This window comes from Uranotaenia lowii, chromosome 1, assembly GCF_029784155.1.
Source record: "Uranotaenia lowii strain MFRU-FL chromosome 1, ASM2978415v1, whole genome shotgun sequence".
NCBI lineage: Eukaryota > Metazoa > Arthropoda > Insecta > Diptera > Culicidae > Uranotaenia > Uranotaenia lowii.
The window spans coordinates 49,895,366-49,902,077 of record NC_073691.1 but is presented as its reverse complement, the minus strand read 5'-3'; the positions used below and the strand labels follow the sequence as shown (position 1 = coordinate 49,902,077).

The 6,712-nt window shown below is 36.0% G+C and overlaps 1 long non-coding RNA gene across 1 annotated transcript; it reads right to left on the bottom strand.

Annotated features, from left to right (window-relative positions):
- Positions 1-2,584: 2,584 nt before the first annotated feature.
- LOC129753116 (uncharacterized) lies at positions 2,585-3,447 on the bottom strand. The gene is made up of 3 exons (XR_008738907.1): positions 3,333-3,447; positions 2,896-3,018; positions 2,585-2,833 (listed from the first exon to the last, which is right to left on the bottom strand). It is a non-coding gene; the product is annotated as an uncharacterized LOC129753116 (long non-coding RNA).
- Between the last annotated feature and the right edge of the window lie 3,265 nt (positions 3,448-6,712).

The window sequence follows — 6,712 nt, the reverse complement described above, 5'->3', positions numbered from 1 at the left end:
ATCTCGTTGCAATATATATGCACCAGAAAGAGCTCTCCGACATCGTGACTGGCTTTCACTGGAAACAAGAAGTACGCGCTATGGCAACAACGACCCCTTACGTTCCGCAAAAATAAGCTTCTAAAGCTACTACGCTCTGTTTGATTTTAATATCTCAACTGCAACCTTTAAACGCCTGATTGAATGTAACCTTCGTGATCAAATGAGAAACAATCATTAGTGACTAACTGTACGATTTCTGTAAACTTAGTATTAAGATAATCATTTTTTTTTATCCTTAATGGCCCGCCACACTCCCCCACACCAAAAAACTCAAATTGAGCCTCCTGGTAATGGACTTATCAGCAAGGTTGCCGAAATCACAGAAAAATCTGTAATTTCACAGAATTTTGAGCAAATTTTCATAACAGAATCTGTGTCACAGAACACAGAATTTTGAAATTTTCACAGATTTCACAGATTTTTTGAATCTTGAATGGATTTCCCAAATTATAATTTTTTTGGACAGCATCAAATTAAGATTTATTACTTTGAATTCGAAAAGTATAATAAGATTGGAAATGGTAATTGATTTTGCCCTACTAAAATGTGAAAAAGACTCAATATATCATGAATTTTCTATGAAATGCAAGGAAATAGCATCACAGAAATGCATCACAGAATTTTTGGGTAAAATCACAGAAAGTCAGAATTATTTGTCTCAAAAACACAGAATTTTTTTCGGCAACCTTGCTCATCAGTTCTCGGCACGTCTGGCAGCTAAGAGAAAAGAAATCAAGATCGCGTTCAAAATTTACTCATGCCGAGAACTCAATTTTTTTTAATTTAATGTGCGAGGTAATGTAACTTTAAGCAAAACAAATAACACTAAAAGTGAATCTCAGTGGAAAAGAAGTTGCCTTTTAAGAGATCCACTTAGAAAAACGGAAATTAAATTAAATAATTTAATAACTACTTATACTAATACTAATACTAATACATATAATTCTAAGCAAAAAAAAATTAAAACTTATAATTAGGATTGATTAAGGAAAAATATATAAAAAGCTGGTTAAGTTGTTGGTCGCGTATTAGCTAATATTTCTTTAAAATGTTGTATAGATTTGGTCTTAAAAATGTTCCGACTATTGGTGTTTTTAATATGCTCTGGAAGGTTGTTATACTTTGTAGGACCTATAAAAGAAATTCGTCGTTGCCCGAGGCTAGTAAACGATCTGCATCTTAAAAGATGATTAGCTTGCCTAGTGATATGAAAACGTACACCGGTAGTGAACGTCAAATTCTGTAAATTATTAGAGGAATTTAAATTGTCAAAGACAAAAAGACATGTTTGGTAATCACATAATTGCGCTAACGGTAAGATATTGTGAGATCTGTCTGAGTAAAGTAATTTGGAGGAGTACCAGCTGGGAAGATGCAAAATCATTTTTAAACATCGGTTTTGTAATACTTGTAGCCGAGAGAGCAAGGATAATGCTGCTCTACCCCAGACAGCTACTAAATAATTTAAATGAGAGTGCACAAGCGCGTATAAAAATTTTTAAAATGACGTGACGCTGTACAAAGTTTTTCACTTTCCATATAATTCCACTGAAAGATGTTTTTTTTTGAAGATTATCAATGTGATGGTGCCAGGTTATTTTTTCGTCTAGTAGGATTCCAAGATATTTAAAATAAACAACTTTTCCAACGACATCCGATTCACCGCTCTGACAACCATCTCGCTGGGCTGTCTCCAGTCCTAAAACAGGAACGACTCCATCTCGACTTGGATGAAGCTTTGCAATGCGACCTAGTGGCTGCATGGTGTCGGAGCAGGACCAATGTGTAGGGTCGTAGCAGCACTGACGCTTATCGGGAAATGAAACATGCTGGACAGATTGCTGGCCACATTGTGCCCGTCTATACCAATCTGGAGAGCAGTTGCGCGTTTAGCAGCGACAGTTTGCCAACGATGCACCACTAATTTTTACCGAAAAATCTGTTATTTTTACCGAAAACCCGGTAGCTTTTACCAGAATGTCGTCTATATTTACCGAAAACTGATTTTTTTTTTCGGTAATTATTACCGAAAACCGTTAAAACGTTCGGTAATTTCAGCTTATGATATTTTAATTGTGATGGACTTAATAATAATATTTTAAAATTATAAAAATTTCAAAGGTATCTTAAAATTAATTATTATAAAAAACAGTCATCTGTGCTCATCAGAATAAACAAATTTCGTTTCAAGTGTCATTTGGAGACACTGATCATCTCGCGTTATGCGCTGTGCATCATAGGCTGAAATTACTGAACGTTTTACTATTTCCGGTTATGATAACCTAAAATTTAACAGTTTTCGTTCAATATTCAATAAAAAATGGCTTTCGCTACCAAGTTATGAAATATAGACCTAAGAAAGAAGAATATTTTGAGTTGAGGTAGAACGACTAAACTCATGGAAATGATTATGAATTAACACTTACCTTCATTTACGACGACCAAATCAATTCATAAATCAAAGCTGTTAATAAATTTTAATTTCTAAATTACATTTATTAATAAATTACTTGAACACATTGTCATGGGAATCATCTGTTTCAATTCCTGGTTCTGCTGCCGATAGGCCCCAATCACATTCTGGACAATCCTTAGCAGATACTTAGCGTAGAGTTTAGGCCACAATTTGTTCTGTACCAGCGTTACGTTGCGGAACATCTGAACCGTGCATTGTTGCCCGTAGCGCCCGTTCGATGCATTGCGACAGATCAAACTGTTTGATCATCTGGAAAGATACGTCTATGTAGCTAAGCTCCTGGTTGATTTTCGTTGGCCAAAAAGTGTCAAGTATCTAAAAAATACACAATTTGTTAAAGAAAGGGTTGAAACGTGGATTATGAAATTTTAATCTACCTCAATTTGGTGTATTCAGGCAAACGATAACTGTCGATTTCTGAGACCAAACCAGCAGTCATTTACGGTATTTTGTAGAGGAGTCTGCGTAAGAATTATCTGTCGGCAGCCAAATCCAAGTTCCTGTGAAAGAATAATAATCTCATTCGAGTATCATTGTATTCCTGAAAAGACTGCTAATCAATGATTTCTAGCGTCCATAGCCATCTTTGAACTGTAGAATTGACTCACTTAACGTTTTGTCCTTATCTTACTAGGTAGTTAGACAAAATTGTAAAATTTACAAACACAGAAAACGAGAAAAACGACTTATTACAAAACGAATAAAAAAGAATTCACAGACAAAAGTCTTAAAATTTTCAGATAAACATCTTTAGGAAAATACAAAGGTTAAACAAAAATTAACTTGTAAGCTTTCTTACATGAATACAATTTACCTTAACAAATGCTGCATTTACGTATCAGTGGATGTGGTAGCTTTATCCGGGCTTGATTGTATGGCACACAATCCATGGAACGATTCTTTTCCCGAAACAGTTGAGCCAAACTAACATGTCTCTTGAATTCGTCTTTGACCTGGTAACGAAATTTCAAATTTATTAAAATGACGATAATTAACAAATAATTCTCACCAGTTTATTCTGCAGTTCTTTCCACTTATCATCGAGCGGGGTGGATCCGTTCAACGTTTTCATGTTTATACTATCGACAAACTTTTGCAACCATTCGAACTCTTGTGGAACTACTTGAGGGTGGACTGATCCTCAAAGGGTTCAGACACCGGTTGATCCCGGATTTTGACTAAACGAGGCTTCGGGTAAAATCGATCCAACAGCGGGATCAACTTGTGGCACGCTTTTCTTTAAGCTTGCAACCGGGCTGCTGGTGCCGGGTTGCCGAGATTCATTGCGACCACTTCTGACTCTGAGGCAGATTAAACTTTGGTAGAGGTGAGGACCTCACTTATGAATTTTGAACATCGTCGCGAATGTTGGTCTTCGTGCTCTGAGTCTGTGGGGTTGGAGTTAAATCGATGCCGAATAGAAGATTCAGGTTGCTGTTTGATGAGTCTAGTGCGATGGGGGATGATGAAGATGACTGATGTTGCTGCTGGAGTGGATGAAAAGGATTTTGGTCATTATTTGAATTGGCGCTGGAATGAAGCCAATCAAAGTTCCGATCCCGCCAGGCGTAAGATGAAGTTCAACACCACTTGATGATGATGACGATGGTTTGTTTATGCTGGTTATGGAGGTGGTGGGACAGATTGGCAGGAACTGCTCGAATAAGGAATGGATTGTTGTTCCAGTCTTTCACCGGCTCCTGCGTTGCTATTGAAAAATTATGGATGTGAGCCATTTGAATGTAGGGATTGTCTGAATGTGAAATATGTGGTTATGAGTAAAATAACAAAAAATGGCAATTTAAAACACGTCAATTCTTGACACTGAACGTAAATATTATGCAGAAAAAGTCATGAAAATAACCTTTGAGTCTTCTGTTTTATTCTAAACTAGCTGATCCCATACGAACTCCGTTTCGCTTTCAACTTGGAATATGTCATAAACAGTTTGTCTGAAAGTCGATAGCCAAATATTTTCCAGATGCATTTCCGAATTAATTGTAAAGTTATAATTGCAGAAATATTTGACGAACACCTCTTCTGTCGTCTGCTACTTCATTTGAAATCAGGAATTGATTGCTCGTGCCAATCTTTGATATCTGAAGTCGATTGTCCGTCTCTGAAAACTACCGTGTGCAAATTTTCATCCCAATCCGATGTATAATAACGACGATATTTCAAAAATATTGTAAGGTTAATATGGACGACCCCATTGCCGGTCCCTTACGCTGAATTCAATACCTGAAATCGATTTATTGTACCTCAAAACTCTCGTGTACCAATTTTCATATAAATCCGATGTATAATAAAGACAATATCGCAAAAACAGTGAATAGTTAATATGGACGACCCCTTAGGCCGATCCCTGACTTTAATTTGGATAAGTGAATTCAATTGTTTGTCCCAAATAACTCCATGTGCCAATTTTCAACCCAATCCGATGTATAAAAACGGCAAGATGACTAAGATATTGAAAACTTAATATAGACGACCCCTTTAGCCAGCCCTTTTTTTAAATTTGATACCTCAATTTTTTACAAACATAATTTCTTAGGAAGCTTGAATTGATTTGGCCTAATATTTTTATCTTCAAAAGATTAAACTGCTTTTTTATCTTTTCCATCCGTTATCTAATGAAAATATCTTTTGAATATTATTCCACTTTTCAATATGGATGAATTTGTTGAGCATGTTGGAAACTCACTTTGCATGTTTTCAATTGCATGTGTGTATTTTTTTCGCTTTTTAATTTCGCACTGTTTTATTATTAGTTTACCTTAAATGTTGGAAGTTCTACTAATAGTTTTTTGAAGTTATCGAAAAAACCATTTTTATATTATGAAAAAGGTTTCCTTTGAGTTCTGTTTATTTTTATGGGCACACACATCCCATTCATAGATGGTAGAATCGGCCACATTGGTCATCAATGGTAACTCAATAGCTAGAAATTGGTCAGTGAAATTGAATTGTATAAAACTCAAAACCTCAAGTTTTATTATCTTATCAATTTATCTAATCCCCCATCAAAATTCCAATTGAAGCGTTAAAATCGCAGCCTTGAACTTATAACTCTAAATCTAAAAAAAAATCTTTCTGTATGAGGAATTCCAAAAATATAAAAAATGGTTGACCCTCAAAGCCCCCCAGCGGCGGTAAAGAGCACTTTGAAAGCCACTACTATTCTAGTCAATATATTTCTAACAGGCTAGTTGTATTTTTCAATCAAAATGTAGGCTTTTAATTGTATCCAAATATCTCGTACCGGTAGCATGTACTTTGAACAGTAGAAGGTACAAAAAACACCCGCCAAAATTTTCACTTTCAAATTTTTAATGCTTAGCAAGCTTCGATTTCCTATCCAGTACATGTGAGCTCTGGATGGTCGTTTCTAATAGCCTGCCCTTGGTGATGGTGAAAATAATCCCGCCAACGAAATGAACGGAAACGAAAGTCGGTTCAGAAAATGGGTGCCATGACTTTTGGTTCGTGGGAATAAAACCGTTGTTGTATGGACGACCCTCTTCAAAAGGGGTCATCCGAAAATCTAAAAACATTTTTCATCATTCCTGGTCCTAATGAGCACCCATGCCAAATTTCAGCTCTCTAGCTCTTAAGGCAGCTGAGCCTATTGAAGACAAACATACAAACGAACAAACAAACGGAAATTACTTTTTATGTATATAGATTACAATTTGTATACCAGTTTATTTACTTTACTTATCAATGGTGTTTCCTGTACGTAAAATAATTTTCTAACTCGCGCACGAAACACAACTGAAACAATTAAAAAACTTCCACTTACGTACATTGTGCTTTTTTTTGCTCGCAACTGCTGAACGGCTGTTACATCCTGCTCGCGGAGTTGGAAAAACTCGCGAGTTTCTTTCCGAACGATGACCATCCCACCTATTTAAATACAAGCGATTTTGAATCTCAATAATTAAAAAAATGGTGGCATCGACTAACCCATATCGAATGTTATATCCAAGCCTACGCGTTATTAAATCCCCTTCAGAATCTTGTTGACACTACCTGATGGACTGTCCCCGCTCAGCAAACGACACCAGAACAAAAATTGTTGAAGAAACACTAATTTGCCTCTTATGTTTTTTTATTGACATTACGACGAAAAGAAAATAAAATTGGCAGTGAAACGTTTCCTATTTGTCTATGCCTGAGAGAGAGAGAGAGTGA